We start from the raw sequence: 17,545 nt of genomic DNA on the forward strand, positions 1-17,545 counted from the left end.
AAGCGTGCCACATGGCAGACCAATCCAAACTCATCTCTCGGCATGTCCAGCCCACTCATTATCTCATCCAATCATGGCTAGAGGGAAGGTTGCTGTCTTTTCTTTGGCTAAACCAACTAGGCTCGTAATTTAACAATGTTATTCGTCTTTACAGATGGCAAATTCACATGTTCGAGAAGGCATTTCGGCCAAAAAACACATTTTGATAAAAAAAACAAGTTTACGTTCAAACAGGTCTCCTGTGAAGTAATGAGCCGCGACATAAGCCTAGTTTCCTGAAACTATTTTTAATTGGATTTTAGAATAAGGCTGTAGCGTACAAAATGTGGAAAAAGTCAAGGGGCCTCAATACATTCCGAATGCAATGTATATATATTTAAATATCCATAATATCAAAGCTCACTACATTGAATCCCACACAATTTAAACATTGAATCCCACACAATTTAAAAGCCCATTTCATAGGGGACATTACAAACTGGAATATGTGTAGTAATTTTCTTTGAAGAGATGGTGATTGGGTCTAAATAGGCGTTTGGCGTTTAGTAGTCTAAATGTAGTGTACTTGTCTTTAACTGCCATTTCCCAAAAGTTAGATTCTTCCAACACACCAACACATTTTCTCTCAGCTCCAGAAGCATCTACGTTCATCAACTTTTGTGTGGTTACTCTTAGATAAAGTATGTTTTCCAGACTCTTACAAAATGAATTGTTGATGTGTTGTACAATTTTTATTCTAGATAACATTTTCTTCTGAATAATGTGCCAAAAATACATTAAACATACATATTTACATTTGTATATTTAATTGATAGCGCCTCATTTGCATATTAAAAAAAAATATTTATCAAACATTTTAATACCAAAATAGATTATATTTAGTGACCTCTTAATCACATCACAATAAACCATTGCCAGCTAAGGGGGGTGGGGGGTGGGGTACCCGATTAGGGTGTGGTGTCTGGCCTTAAATCCATCAGGAAAGTAGAGGTCACTATTGATTGATAGTGGCAGTATTTGTACACAGCTATTGGCCAGTGTCCAATACAATACAGTGAATACACAGGGCTGGAAATGTGTCCTACAGATGTAGGATCAAGCTTCTAGTGTATTCATGATTTAAAAAGGCTTCTGAAGTTTGTCCTTTTCCCCAAAAAAAATTCTGACTTGATTTGACCTAACAAAAAATGGCTCAACCCCTACAAAAAAAGAACAATAATTAGAAATCAACATAACAATTCACATTTTCTGTTCCTGCAATAATACTTTCCTGCTGTAGCAAACTGGCTCAAATTAAGATAGGGCAACTGTACAACGTTGTTTTGTGGCAGCCCTCTGAGGGACTGATATGCCAATGTTGATTAGGATGTAGAAGGAACAATGGCAGCAATTGTATTTACTGTAGGCCATCAACGTCATACTGGAGCAGATTTCCATGACAGACGTTATGCAGTGTGCACTGGCCACTCACACACACTTCTCATCTCAGAGGATTCTGTTTTGATTAGTTGTCAAAATAGACTGTGCACACTACTGTGGTTTTGTACCACATTTAAACCACACTATTTCATCACGGTAAGCCCAGTTGCTCTAGTGTAATTGGTTACTGAGATATTGTTATTCATTGCTCAATCTTTGCTCAACCCAAGAAGAACTGGATGTCTCTTCAGTGGTGAAAAAGAAAATATGAGCTTTGTCATGGCAGGGGTCTGGCTCTGGGTAATTACCAATCTAAATCGATTTCCGCCTGAGTTCTGTAGCCAGCATGCTGTGCTGGAGCCTTAGCACGGTAAACTAACACAGGGTTTATTATGAGATATCAATAGTCATAGTGATCCCATGAGGTCATTGATTAAAGGTCATTCCAGGTAGTGGAACATGTGAGCTGAGCTACGGTATATACCTTAACCTTTAGCTATGGAGGTGTGATGGAAGCCAAGGTTTTGCATTGATCATTTACATTTACATTTAAGTCATTTAGCAGACGCTCTTATCCAGAGCGACTTACAAATTGGTGCATTCACCTTATGACATCCAGTGGAACAGCCACTTTACAACAGTGCATCTAAATCTTTTAAGGAGGGGGGGGGTCAGAAGGATTACTTTATCCTATCCCAGGTATTCCTTAAAGAGGTGGGGTTTCAGGTGTCTCCGGAAGGTGGTGATTGACTCCGCTGTCCTGGCGTCGTGAGGGAGTTTGTTCCACCATTGGGGGGCCAGAGCAGCGAACAGTTTTGACTGGGCTGAGCGGGAACTGTACTTCCTCAGTGGTAGGGAGGCGAGAAGGCCAGAGGTGGATGAACGCAGTGCCCTTGTTTGGGTGTAGGGCCTGATCAGAGCCTGGAGGTACTGAGGTGCCGTTCCCCTCACAGCTCCGTAGGCAAGCACCATGGTCTTGTAGCGGATGCGAGCTTCAACTGGAAGCCAGTGGAGAGAGTGGAGGAGCGGGGTGACGTGAGAGAACTTGGGAAGGTTGAACACCAGACGGGCTGCGGCGTTCTGGATGAGTTGTAGGGGTTTAATGGCACAGGCAGGGAGCCCAGCCAACAGCGAGTTGCAGTAATCCAGACGGGAGATGACAAGTGCCTGGATTAGGACCTGCGCCGCTTCCTGTGTGAGGCAGGGTCGTACTCTGCGGATGTTGTAGAGCATGAACCTACAGGAACGGGCCACCGCCTTGATGTTAGTTGAGAACGACAGGGTGTTGTCCAGGATCACGCCAAGGTTCTTAGCGCTCTGGGAGGAGGACACAATGGAGTTGTCAACCGTGATGGCGAGATCATGGAACGGGCAGTCCTTCCCCGGGAGGAAGAGCAGCTCCGTCTTGCCGAGGTTCAGCTTGAGGTGGTGATCCGTCATCCACACTGATATGTCTGCCAGACATGCAGAGATGCGATTCGCCACCTGGTCATCAGAAGGGGGAAAGGAGAAGATTAATTGTGTGTCGTCTGCATAGCAATGATAGGAGAGACCATGTGAGGTTATGACAGAGCCAAGTGACTTGGTGTATAGCGAGAATAGGAGAGGGCCTAGGACAGAGCCCTGGGGGACACCAGTGGTGAGAGCACGTGGTGAGGAGACAGATTCTCGCCACGCCACCTGGTAGGAGCGACTTGTCAGGTAGGACGCAATCCAAGCGTGGGCCGCGCCGGAGATGCCCAACTCGGAGAGGGTGGAGAGGAGGATCTGATGGTTCACAGTGTCGAAGGCAGCCGATAGGTCTAGAAGGATGAGAGCAGAGGAGAGAGAGTTAGCTTTAGCAGTGCGGAGCGCCTCCGTGATACAGAGAAGAGCAGTCTCAGTTGAATGACTAGTCTTGAAACCTGACTGATTTGGATCAAGAAGGTCATTCTGAGAGAGATAGCAGGAGAGCTGGCCAAGGACGGCACGTTCAAGAGTTTTGGAGAGAAAAGAAAGAAGGGATACTGGTCTGTAGTTGTTGACATCGGAGGGATCGAGTGTAGGTTTTTTCAGAAGGGGTGCAACTCTCGCTCTCTTGAAGACGGAAGGGACGTAGCCAGCGGTCAGGGATGAGTTGATGAGCGAGGTGAGGTAAGGGAGAAGGTCTCCGGAAATGGTCTGGAGAAGAGAGGAGGGGATAGGGTCAAGCGGGCAGGTTGTTGGGCGGCCGGCCGTCACAAGACGCGAGATTTCATCTGGAGAGAGAGGGGAGAAAGAGGTCAGAGCACAGGGTAGGGCAGTGTGAGCCGAACCAGCGGTGTCGTTTGACTTAGCAAACGAGGATCGGATGTCGTCGACCTTCTTTTCAAAATGGTTGATCTGCAGAGAGGGAGGAGGGGGGGGGGGGGGGGGGAGGATTCAGGAGGGAGGAGAAGGTGGCAAAGAGCTTCCTAGGGTTAGAGGCAGATGCTTGGAATTTAGAGTGGTAGAAAGTGGCTTTAGCAGCAAAGACAGAAGAGGAAAATGTAGAGAGGAGGGAGTGAAAGGATGCCAGGTCCGCAGGGAGGCGAGTTTTCCTCCATTTCCGCTCGGCTGCCCGGAGCCCTGTTCTGTGAGCTCGCAATGAGTCGTCGAGCCATGGAGCGGGAGGGGAGGACCGAGCCGGCCTGGAGGATAGGGGACATAGAGAGTCAAAGGATGCAGAAAGGGAGGAGAGGAGGGTTGAGGAGGCAGAATCAGGAGATAGGTTGGAGAAGGTTTGAGCAGAGGGGAGAGATGATAGGATGGAAGAGGAGAGAGTAGCGGGGGAGAGAGAGCGAAGGTTGGGACGGCGCGATACCATCCGAGTAGGGGCAGTGTGGGAAGTGTTGGATGAGAGCGAGAGGGAAAAGGATACAAGGTAGTGGTCGGAGACTTGGAGGGGAGTTGCAATGTGGTTAGTGGAAGAACAGCATCTAGTAAAGATGAGGTCAAGCGTATTGCCTGCCTTGTGAGTAGGGGGGGAAGGTGAGAGGGTGAGATCAAAAGAGGAGAGGAGTGGAAAGAAGGAGGCAGAGAGGAATGAGTCAAAGGTAGACGTGGGGAGGTTAAAGTCGCCCAGAACTGTGAGAGGTGAGCCGTCCTCAGGAAAGGAGCTTATCAAGGCATCAAGCTCATTGATGAACTCTCCGAGGGAACCTGGAGGGCGATAAATGATAAGGATGTTAAGCTTGAAAGGGCTGGTAACTGTGACAGCATGGAATTCAAAGGAGGCGATAGACAGATGGGTAAGGGGAGAAAGAGAGAATGACCACTTGGGAGAGATGAGGATCCCGGTGCCACCACCCCGCTGACCAGCTGCTCTCGGGGTGTGCGAGAACACGTGGGCGGACGAAGAGAGAGCAGTAGGAGTAGCAGTGTTATCTGTGGTGATCCATGTTTCCGTCAGTGCCAAGAAGTCGAGGGACTGGAGGGAGGCATAGGCTGAGATGAACTCTGCCTTGTTGGCCGCAGATCGGCAGTTCCAGAGGCTACCGGAGACCTGGGTCGTGCGCGCTGGGACCACCAGATTAGGGTGGCCGCGGCCACGCGGTGTGAAGCGTTTGTATGGTCTGTGCAGAGAGGAGAGAACAGGGATAGACAGACACATAGTTGACAGGCTACAGAAGAGGCTACGCTAATGCAAAGGAGATTGGAATGACAAGTGGACTACACGTCTCGAATGTTCAGAAAGTTAAGCTTACGTAGCAAGAATCTTATTGACTGAAATGATTAAAATGATACAGTACTGCTGAAGTAGGCTAGCTGGCAGTGGCTGCGTTGGTGACTTTGTAGGCTAGCTGGCAGTGGCTGCGGTGTTGACACTACACTAATCAAGTCGTTCCGTTGAGTGTAATAGTTTCTACAGTGCTGCTACAGTGCTGCTATTCGGTGGCTAGCTGGCTAGCTAGCAGTGTTGATTACGTTACGTTGCGTTAAAAGAACGACAATAGCTGGCTAGCTAACCTAGAAAATCGCTCTAGACTACACAATTATCTTTGATACAAAGACGGCTATGTAGCTAGCTATGTAGCTAGCTACGATCAAACAAATCAAACCGTTGTACTGTAATGAAATGAAATGAAAAATGTGATACTACCTGTGGAGCGAAGCGGAATGCGACCGGGTTGTTGAGTGCGGAAGTTCAATGATCAGATGTTATACGATTTGATGGCATCAACAGGCGGCTGCCAAACTTGCCTGGTTACTGCAGATGTTAGGAGAGGAATTTTTTTCCCCACATGACCACAGAGCGGTGCAACTGGTGCCAACAAACTGAGACTATCAACACGGTCTCAGTCAACTGTTTCACCACAAACACATTCCTCTATTTCCATGTTTCAATGTCCAATAAATGTCACGCCCTGACCTTAGAGAGCCGTTTTATTTCTCTATTTGGTTAGGTCAGGGTGTGATGTGGGGTGGGCATTCTATGTTTTGTTTTCTATGTTTCTTTATTTCTATGTTTTGGCCGGGTATTGTTCTCAATCAGGGACAGCTGTCTATCGTTGTCTCTGATTGGGAATCATACTTAGGTAGCCCTTTTTCCTTCCTTTCAGTGTGGGTAGTTAACTTTGTTAGTGGCACTATAGCCCTATAAGCTTCACGGTCGTTTCTTTCGTTTCTTGTTCTGTTGGCGACGTTCTAATAAAAGGAATATGTACGCTCACCACGCTGCACTTTGGTCCACTTCTTTCAATGGCCGTGACAGAACTACCCACCACAAACGGACCAAGCAGCGAGGTAAGGGGGAGCAGCGCTTTCAGGAGGCCTGGACATGGGAGGACATCCTGGCCGGAAAGGATCGCCTGCCGTGGGAGCAGGTGGAAGCATCGAGGAAGGCGGAGGCAGCGAGTAAAGGGGCCCAGCGTTACGAGGGCACACGGCTAGCACGGAAGCCCGAGAGGCAGCCCAAAAAAAAAATATTTGGTGGGGGGGGGGGGGGGGGGGGGGCACATGAGGAGATTGGCTGAATCAAGTTGGAGACCTGAGCCAACTCCTCGTGCTTACCGTGGGGAGAACCGTGGTACTGGTCAGGCACCGTGTTATGCGGTGGAGTGCACGGTGTCTCCAGTGCGCGTTCACAGCCCGGTGCACTACATCCCAGCTCCCTGCATCTGCCAGGCTAGGGTGAGCATCCAGCCAGGACGGATGGTGTCGGCTCAGCACGCCTGGTCTCCAGTGCGTCTCTTCGGCCCAGGATATCCTGCGCCGGCTCTGCGCATGGTGTCTCCAGGGTAGTAACATCTGCACAGCCCAGTGCGTCCTGTGCCAGCGGCCAGCATGTGCAGGGCGAAGATAAACATCCAGCCAGGACGGGTTGTGCAGGCTCTACGCTCGAGACCTCCAGTGCGCCTCCATGGCCCAGTGTATCCGGTGCCTCCCCCAAGAACCAAGCCTCCGGTATGTCTCCCCAGCCTGGTGAGTCCTGTGCCTGCTGCCAGAACCAGGTCTCCTGTATGTCTTCCCAGCCTGGTGAGCCCTGTGGCAGCTCCATGTACCAGACTGCCCATACGTCTCCTCACTCCAGTGATGATCCATGGCAAGGACCCTCCAGGGATGATCCATGGCACAAAGCCTCCAGTGATGATCCATGGCAAGAAGCCTCCAGTGATGATCCATGGCACGAAGCCTCCAGTGATGATCCATGGCCAGAAGCCTCAAGTGATGATCCATGGCACAAAGCTTCCAGTTATGATCCATGGCAAGAAGCCTCCAGTGATGATCCATGGCAAGAAGCCTCCAGTGATGATCCATGGCACGAAGCCTCCAGTGATGATCCATGGCACGAAGCCTCCAGTGATGATCCATGGCAAGAAGCCTCCAGTGATTATCCATGGCAAGAAGCCTCCAGTGATGATCCATGGCACGAAGCCTCCAGTGATGATCCATGGCACGAAGCCTCCAGTGATGATCCATGGCACGAAGCCTCCAGTGAGAAGTCATGGCACGAAGCCCGCAACGAGGGTTCCCAGTCCGGAGTCTCCAGCGACGGCCTCCAGTCCGGAGCCGCCATCGAGGGTTCCCAGTCCGGGGCCCGCAACGAGGGTTCCCAGTCCGGAGTCTCCAGCGACGGCCTCCAGTCCGGAGCCGCCATCAAGGGTTCCCAGTCCGGGGCCCGCAACGAGGGTTCCCAGTCCGGGGCCCGCAACGAGGGTTCCCAGTCCGGGGCCCGCAACGAGGGTCCCCAGTCCGGGGTCGGCGACGTGGGTCTCCGCACCAGAGGCGCCACCAAAGTGGGGTGAGCCAGAGGTGGAGCGGGGTTTACGTCCCGCACCAGAGCCGCCACCGCGGATAGATGCCAACCCAGACCCTCCCCTATAGGTTCAGGTTTTGCGGCCGGAGTCTGTACCTTTGGAGGGGGGGGTGTACTGTCACGCCCTGACCTTAGAGAGCCATTTTATTTATCTATTTGGTTAGGTCAGGGTGTGATGTGGGGTGGGCATTCTATGTTTTGTTTTCTATGTTTCTTTATTTCTATGTTTTGGCCTGGTATGGTTCTCAATCAGGGACAGCTGTCTATCGTTGTCTCTGATTGGGAATCATATTTAGGTAGCCCTTTTTCCCTTCTTTCAGTGTGGGTAGTTAACTTTGTTAGTGGCACTATAGCCCTGTAAGCTTCACGGTTGTTTCTTTCGTTTCTTGTTTTGTTGGCGACATTCTAATAAAAGGAATATGTACGCTCACGACGCTGCACTTTGGTCCACTTCTTTCAACGGCCGTGACAGTCAAAGTGTTTACCGGGCAAGATGGAGCGTGTGCTCAGTGCGAGAAACTTACTGGTCAAGTTTGATAGAAGTCAAGATAAAACATCCCAGTGTTCTGCTTTTTTGTCAGGTCAGCATTATGATCATGTTTCCATTGAGAATGCTGAAAAGATGCTGTTGTGACAATAAACACAGTTTTCATAAAGAAGCGAATGGGTAACAATATAGCCAATATGACTATGGAAGTCATTCGTTTTTTTCCACTGCGGGTGTTGCTGACCTGTTATGTCAGTAGTCTAATTCTGTGGAAGTATAATACAATCTGTAACGTAACAATGTAAATTATATGGTAATTTGGGGTATTATCAACAGTAAAAAACTCTTTGGAGCGTATGATGACCTAGCTAGCCAGTAGCTAGCTAACACCAGACACAGATGAAAGGGGAAACATATAAGTATCTTTGTCATAGATGAATAATGCACACTTTTAAATATATTTGCTGACAAGGCGGTACTTATTGAAATTAGGTAGGAGAATATCATGTTACCATTGGTGTACTAAAATGAGAGTTAGGGTGAGGTCACCCTAACTGCCTTAATAAACCCTGCCTCCTGAATCCAAGTGTTTGACATGGGGGAGAGAGCCAGTAACTTTATGATCAAACTTTATCAATGTAAAAGCAACAGTCATTTTTCATACTTTGGTCATCTTACTTTGATCCAATGTCATAAAAAAAACATGATTTTGACTGTTCATGACCTTCAAACCTTAAATTGTTGAGCATTTTGCCCTATCGTCGCTACCAGTTCGGGTAGCCTTTGTTAAAGCTTCTAGAAGTGCAAGTGATATCAAACAACAAATATTCATCAATACAGTATATTGTAACGTGTAAACACTTTACCTAGCAGCCAACCTGCTTGCACCAATCCCCTGTAATTACAGTAAAATACTGTGAAATACAAACCCCCTCCCCTCAATAAATGTAATTCATTCATCCATTAATTAATTAATTCCGATTACAGTATAATGAACTTTTTTTTACAGTATAATACAGTCAATTTTAACGTATTGTACTGTGTGTCATTACTCAGTACTTGCTTTGATACCGTATTTACATTACAGTAGGTCTACTGTAATATGAATGCATCATTTTACAGTGCATGCATGGTGACATCATTGACTGTTTTGCTTGGCTATATGACTCTGGTCTGTGTTGAGTTTCCCGGGGACTGGGATGAGACCCACCACCTCATATTGTTACAGATGTGTTTTTCATCAATTAGATCAACATTGGTATGTTGTGGCGCATAACAAAAATCATTGTGATATACTGCATTAATAACGTTGTTATACCTGTTGTGGTGTTACATCAACGGCAAGTCACTTAACACACATAAATTATGATTTATGGTTATTGGATTATAAACATGCTATAGTACAGTAATACCATATGTGCCATTTGGATATACTGTCTTAACAGAGCATTAGATGGCAATGCTTCTCCGCTCACAATCCCTGAACAGACCCCCCCTCTCTCAGAGGTCCCTCCCCCTCTGTGTGATTGGTTAGGGCAACAGTTTGTAGCCCACATGGGCCAAATACAGTACTCAGTAGAACAGAGAGAAAGGGAGGACAGCTTCAACCCTCCTGCCTCTTCTCAATAGGCTGAGAGGACAGGGTTAGAGGACCAGAAACTTAAATCAGAGCCAATATACTGGTACTGGAGGTAAACGCTTAAGCGTAGGGGTGAGCTAGTTTGTCCAGATTGCTACAGTGGATTGGCCTAGTACAGTATTACCAGACTTGTCAACTGTGAGACCTCTCTTCTTTTCCCCCTGTTTGTGGATGATGGGACTTTAGCCATGTGGCAGGTAAAAAAAAGAGGTTACTGCTTACTTTGGGGTTGCTTATTTTCCTTCAAGCAAGTGGTTTTTCTCTCTGTGTGTGTGTGTGTGTGTGCCTGTGTGTGCCTGTGTGTGTGCGTGTGCAGTAAGTGCTTGGTATCAGTGTGTCGACAGAACAAGTTTCTGAGACTCGAGGCAGGGTACAGTTCAAAAGCTGATGTCACTGCTGCATTGCACTCAGAAATGCCATTATGTTTGACGACAGATGAATTATCAAAGTGACGTTACAGAGTGTAGAATATCACAGCGGTGGAGAGGCCATGTGAATGTGAAAGGAAAGAATACAACAACACATCAATGGTGTGATTATGTGCAATGTGTTGTCTGTAATCAGCATTCTTTGGATGTCACCTCATTTTGTGATTAGAAAAGCTGGTATGCCAATTTCAGTGCTGACATCATGCCAAGGTTTACACGTTGATCGCCATGAAAACATTGTTTATGAGACCGGTGCAAGAAGTAATCCATCTTTATTTGAATCAAGCAGGCTGTTTGCAGAATGCAGTTGAAATGCCTTTATTGTTCTTCAGCTTCTAGAATGTGACCAGTTTAGAATGTTATTTTCTCACAAATGTCAATTAAAGCTGTTTTTGTTAAGTGAAGGTGCTATTTTTCACCAGTGTATTGCCAATAAAGACCTTGAGTTTGTTACACAGTCTGGGGGTTATACTAGTGCTACCAGGGGTTTGGAAATATGTCCTTATGAAGACAAAACACATCTCCTGATGTCCCACCAAATGTAATACACCTCAGATAAGATAAGATAAGACAAGTGAAAGTAAGACAAGTGAAAGATAGCAGTGTTTCGCGATCTGGGTTACCTCTTTAACTCTCAAGCATTATGTGTAATATTGTGACAGAAGCTTGCCTGTAGTTTTACAACAGAGCTTATCTGTGGGCAAGTCATCCTTTTGAACGTCTTATTTTCTAAGTGTTACATTTAGACTTTGCTGTTGGAGCCTGGGGTTTTCCTTATTAATTAGTAACTCATTGTTTCCCAGTAGAGCTGAAGAATGCCTGACTTTCTCTGTAGTCGCTCTTTGATCACTTGTGTGGTAAATAATGTATCACCATGGAAACCTTGTGGGCTGGCCACTAGAGGTATCAGGGAATGTGTCAGTCAGTGAATCATTTGTTGAGATTCAGTCTTTGGAATGTAGGTGTTGAAATAGGTAAAGAAGCAACGATACAGTCGGGATAGTGTGTTTGTTTGGGAGTCTACAACAGTAACTTTTTGTTTGACGCTACTCTAGAAAGTATTTCAGAAGTCTGTGTATGCATAGCTCATAACTTATCATCAGCATAACCAAATATTCAATTATGTCAGGGATCGGCAGTGTCAGGCAGTTTCTATGTCAGCCACAAGATGTCCCCCTTTAACCTGTTTTTCAGTGGGTTGAGTTGTCCATCAATTTCTATGTGGTGATCTGAAATCACAACGCAGCTATGTAAACAGTACATTTCATAAGAATGAAAATATATCTCTTGAAGTTAACCCATACATTTTCGAGTAATTTCAATGACGCATAATCTTCTTGAGATATTCATAAACCCTCAATTTAATCCACTGAGTTATTGGGGATCAAGGGACGAAAGATGTTTTGATTGATCATGTTTTAATTAAAACGACTGGAATTTGAGATTACTGTAATCCAACTGCGACCAATTCTGTTATCATGACATCTATGCTGGTCTAGGGCTTTGCTGGGAAAGCAACAGTCTTAGGGGGATTCAGTGAAAGTTCATGTGGTTATGGAAAGAAAACAACATTTTCCTGCTGATGCCACCTGCCAAGCAGCAGGGAGGAAATGGGAGAGTTTGGCTGTTCTGATTACTGACCAGGATGACCTACAGAAAGACTGGCCCTGCCAGCAGCTGGCCTAGTTCACAAACCCTCTGTTCTAAAGCTCTTTGACTGCTTGGCTGGCTAAAGGCTAACTGGCAATGTATCAATCTAACTAGTGGCCTCCGTTTCCAGTTTCTAATCTTTGCTCAAATCAGATTGGACTCTCAGCTGCAAAAAACAACAACTTTGCAGTGTATTTTTTTTAGATGGTTGCATTTCATAACTGTATTATTGTCTGTTCACATGTACACCCCTTACTCTAGGCCACTGTTTATTGGCACACATTTGTAATCAATATCCCTCAACAGAACATCAACTTAACAAATGAAACACCTACTGTACTGTCAAAATCAATATAGCAAGTCCTGCAGGCTCTAGTTGTATCTTATCTTGATTATTGTCCAGTCATATGGTCAAGTGCTGCAAAGAAAGACCTAGTTAAGCTGCAGCTGGCCCAGAACAGAGCGGCACGTCTTGCACTTTATTATAATCAAAGGGATAATATTAATGCTATGCATGCCAGTTTTTCTTGGCTAAAAGTTGAGGAAAGACTGACTGCATTACATCTTGTTGTTATAAGAAACATTAATATGTTGGAAATACGAAATTGTTTGCATAGTCAACTTAAACACAGCACTGACACACACACTTACCCTACCAGACATGCCACCAGGGGTCTTTTCACAGTCCCCAGGTCCAGAACAAATTCAAAGAAACGTACAGTATTATACAGAGCCATGAGTGCATGGAACTCCCATCTTATATAGTGCAAGTGAACAGTAAACCTGGTTTTAAAAACAAACAAAGCAACGCCTCTCCCCCATGTGACCTACTTGTTGTGTGTATGTAATGACATGTATATGTATATGTAACTGAGAGATGCACATAAACTACATGTTCATGTTTTTAAATGTATGTCAATTCTAGTCTTTTGGCTGTAATGTATTTTCTGTTATGTGTCGGATCCCAGTAAGACTAGCTGTCGCCATTGACGTCGGCTAATGAGAATGCTAATAAATCAAAATATTAAATATACTGAAATGATTGTCGAAATTTACAACAGGTCACATGCTCATCATTATAATTCCATACATGCAGTACAAATCCATAGTCAATTGGTTGTGCATTAGCTTCGCCACAATAGTAGAAACGCAGTATAATGCAAACCCCTGAATAAAGCTGGTTTGCCTTTTCAACATAATCCTATTTGACAGGTGGAGTACCCATGAAGTAAAACAAATGTTAATTTCTATCATCCACTCAGATAGCACAGCACACCACTGTGCTTCCTCGTTTGTTTTCTAATATATGAAAGCAGTAAATTCCCATGTTTTTGGTGAATGTGGGTCAGGATGAGGCCCCTGCTGATAATCACAGTGATGTGTACGGGTGCAGATTTTGGAGATTAGAGGTTTTGTCTAATCATCTGCCTCTCGCCACAGCTGTAAATCCCATTAGGCAGACAGAGTGGGCTGTTGGGCCGCTCCATTGAGACGGCTGCTTTTGGGTGCAGCACCAGGCCACACATTGGTCACAGATACGCTGTGAAGGCAGGATTACAGATAATGATGTTAGGTATCTGCCCCAGGAAAAAAAGGGGAAAAGAGCAAGTTCTCTCTCTCTCTCTCTAATAATAAATATATGGATTGCGGCCATCATTAGAGATGATAAAAGAGTCTGGCATAGCCAATTAAAAGGTACTTGAATTGGAGAGAAAAAGAATCGTCCACAAAAATGAGAATGAGAGCACATATCTTGTTTCTTTTTAAACGTAAACTTTATTTAACTAGGCAAGTTAGTTAAGAACAAATTCTTATTTACGATGGGAGCCTACCCCGGCCAAACACGGACGACGCTGGGCCAATTGTGCGCCGCCCTATGGGACTCCCAAACACGGCCGGATGTGATACAGCCTGGATTCGAACCAGGGTGTCTGTAGTGATACCTCAAGCACTGAGATGCAATGCCTTAGACAGCTTAGCTACGCAGGAGCCCAAAAGGTAATATTTGTCCAAGGGTGACTCTAGTTTAAATAACATTTCAATGTAGTTATTAGGCCTAATATCCAAATTCAGAGTTTCCCTGAAGTGCCATATTGCTTAGTACTAATGCTTGATACAAGCACCTATCCCACACTGGAAAACTGTCAGTGACCATGTGCAGTGATGCCTATCCCTGTTTATTGTTCAGCTGCTCTTTCAGTTCTGCAGAGATACCACCCTGCATGTCTGGGCCCTGGGAATAAACTATTTACAGTTAACTCTGTGAGTAAGCCATTTATCAGTTTTCCTGCACTTAATCTGACCCTGCTGGCTCTAAATGTTGGGGATTTACAACCTTTATGACGAGAGCTTTGTGGGGCTCTTTAGGCTGGTGGTGTCTAGGTGTGGCTACACATTAGGCGGTGTTAGTTGGCTCTTTGTGTGGTGTTTCTCCCTCTCTCGGGCCACGCTGATGCACAGTCCTACTGGCTATCGATGGTGGGTTCAGTGCCAACCAACGACTGTAGGTGCCAACCCCGGTTGGCTGTAGAGCCCGTCCCAGCCCCATCGTAAAGGTCACATTTCATATGGGCCTTTTCCAAAGCTGGCAGTGGGCAGACAGGCGACTGGCTTCAAGGCAATTGATCATTCATCTCCAATCAATGTTTTGTCAATGGGAAAAAGGTTAATGCAACATGATCTTTGTGCATGACTAGAATACTGACGCATAGTAAAGTTGTATTTCCTATAGACAGTGTTTTTAAAAATGCCATTAATTCATTTTGTATTCTGCATGAATGTGTTGCATATTTGTGGCAATGTTCTTTGAGTACTTTGTGTAGAATTTTTTTAAATAAAAACAGCAGGCATGTGTAAGGCTACTATGGGTGTGGAAATGAACTGTGGGCATGGGTTTTTCATTAAGAACATCTGGGTCCTGAGCGTGTTTTGATAAACCCCACTCTCCCCCACTGAGACTCACTGACACTGAGTCACTGACATTACAGTACAGAACACTACAGCAGTACAGCAGGCATTCCTGCCCAGCTGGAGGCTTCACATGAAGTCAGTCAGGGGAATGCCATTCACATTCCCATGCCATCTCCAACACCATGTGTCTCTCACTTTCATACCCACCGCTTTGTGTTCACCAAGGCATGTCTATAATGTCTACAGTATGGATCTGTCTGTCAGAGAGGGGATATTCTATCTCAATGTAATTTTGAATGATAGGAGAATTCAAATGTACCGGAGGGAGGGAGGGACATGAAGAGCGAATAGTAGATGGTAGACATGCCTTGGTGAACACAAACCCTTACCTAAAAGTGATTAATCCCGCTTTAGAAGGCACTGGAACAAATGAACACAGGTCTTATCATGAAGAGACACATGTCTACAGATTGCACTGGTCTTGAGGAGAGGGCTAGAAATGGAATGGTTTAATTTTAAAACAGATTGTAGAGCTTGTGTGGTCTAATAATGATTTTGTGAAGCTTTGTAGGCTTACTGCCTCAACTCAGTGAGAGACACTGATGGTCTGTATAGAGGCAGACAACAGATGTAATCTGTGCGGTCTACGTCAACTTGTTGTTTGGGAGCACAGGGAATCAGAGATCCCTGCCTTTCAGATGAATCCTGCTGCCAGCAAGGCTCCCATCCCAACACATCCCCTGTGTGTGTGCACATTCCTGCGTGCCTGTATACAGATTTAGGATCTTAATTTGACCAGTCTTTCATTGCTGAAAATGTTCCTGCACAGCAGGAAATGCTAACTTGTAATGTATTTTGAGTTTTAAAATGGCTTCTAAAGTTTGTCATTTCCACTTAGACTTGATTTGCCCTAACGAAAGTATATCAATGCCTACAAAAATGTCCATTCATTATAATCCACATAATAATTCACATTTCCTGTTGCTGCAGAATTTTTTTTCTGCTGTAGCAAACTGGCTCATATTAAAATCCTACATCTGTATATGTGTGCATGTGTGTTGTCAGGCTTTCTCTTTTTTAATCCCTGGTGACAGAGCCAAGAAAAGTTCCGCCACACAGGGCAGCATTGTGCCGCTCGAGAGGCAGAGGAGACGGTCACGGAGGGAAACGGATCCTGACGCTGTCCTCTGTCTCCTCTCTGGATCACGGCTCAGTGGGCAGGGCTCAGAGCACAGAGGACACTGACCTGTCTGTCCTGTGTGAGGGCCAAAGCTATACTGACTAGACCAACCAGGGTCCTATGGAGCTCTGTCCCTGCTTATATCCAGCCTCTCGCTCTTTCTCTTTTTTTCTCTTCTCTCTCTCTCTCTCTCTCTTGTTCTCTCTCTGCCAATACTTCCAGTGAGTAATTGAGTGCTGGCCGGCTCTCCTACTGTAGGTGGAGCTGGCTTTCCTGGAATTGTGGGGCAGCTCTTCCTGTTGTGCTTGCTACTTGCTACCTCTTGCTCTCCGTCTCCTGGTTCCTGGTTAATGACAGCCCTGCTCCGCTACCGCAGGATTACTTCCTTATGAAGACTTGTTCCATCTGGATGCTGGCCTCTCTTCTGTTACTGCACACTGCCACCGCCTCGTTTCGGGGGGTTTCTTTTGTTGTTGTTTAATATACTTTCATGAATTGGGTCAGAAGTTCCCCCTCAACTGAAATGTCTCTGCAGTGCAAAGCGGGGCAAAATCCATCGGTGGGTAAAGTAAACTGCTTATGAATGGGAAAGCTTTCAGGGGAGTGCGTAAGGTGCAGTTGCTGTGAAGCACTTTGTTCTGGCTCTCTGCCACAGTATACTTTTACAGGGTTTTTGTGTAACTCTAGGGCTTTTGTGGCTGTTTGTATGATGACATCAAGGCTGAGACGTTTTCATTTGTGTACAGTATTTGTATTGTTCATGCAAAGCTCTTAGATCTTTTTGCATATTTATGAACTATTATTTGGCTTCATTGAATGGAGACTAAATAATTTACAGGTCACACATTTCAGGATATTTGTACTGTTACTGTTGTATGGTCATTTGGTTAGAGGAAGTACAAAAAATATATATTCTGACCGATGTGTCATATGAGTTGTGTTTGACTTGTGGAATACTTGTCAAACACATTGCAAGAGACAAACATGTCAGGACGGTGATCATCTGTGGATTTAGTTGCCACTCTACTTCTACAACAACTATTCTTACACTACAGTAGACACGAGCACCAATATACTTTGTATCAGCAAGTATTGTTGAGATTTTGTCATTCACTTCTCACCAGATTAATTTATACTTCAGTGTGCAAAACATCTAAACTTGGCATCGTGTGCACTGTGCATGAAAAATAGATGATTTAAAATGACATTTAAAATAGATGATTTGAAGTGTCTTGGGTGTTCAAGGTCAAGACACTAAGATTATACTACATTTTTAATGGAGGAAACCATAAACTATCATAATGTTTCTAACTGTTTCTGAAAAATGCAGTACAGTAGCCTATACTGTATGTTTCCTTACCGCTAACAAACTATTGTTATATTTCTACTCTCTGAGCATCACTTTTGAACATTGGATACACAAACTCCACCCCCCTACTCATTTAGCCAGCAAGTTTGTCTCATCAACTTGGATAACAGAGCGAACTTTGTTACTCCAAAAAAATCACATTCAGACACCTGCAATAAACGCCATGTCTCCACAAACCAAATTTAGTTGCACAACAAAGCCCCACAG

General features: G+C 45.3%; 1 protein-coding gene across 7 annotated transcripts in view; it reads left to right on the plus strand.

Moving 5' to 3' along the window:
- The window catches only part of LOC129816207 (E3 ubiquitin-protein ligase Midline-1), a 72,758-nt gene that overhangs the window by 36,642 nt on the left and 18,571 nt on the right, over positions 1 to 17,545 (plus strand). For 2 of the 7 annotated variants that reach the window (XM_055870442.1, XM_055870447.1), the window contains exon 1: positions 9,724 to 9,998. The exons of 3 other annotated variants lie outside the window; for them this stretch is intronic. The gene's annotated coding sequence lies outside the window, so the exon portion shown is untranslated. Of the gene's footprint in view, positions 1 to 9,723; positions 9,999 to 16,022; positions 16,529 to 17,545 lie in introns of those variants that run through there. 2 more of the 7 variants (XM_055870448.1, XM_055870444.1) reach the window with 2 other exon arrangements.

The sequence above is a fragment of the Salvelinus fontinalis genome, chromosome 19, assembly GCF_029448725.1.
Source record: "Salvelinus fontinalis isolate EN_2023a chromosome 19, ASM2944872v1, whole genome shotgun sequence".
NCBI lineage: Eukaryota > Metazoa > Chordata > Actinopteri > Salmoniformes > Salmonidae > Salvelinus > Salvelinus fontinalis.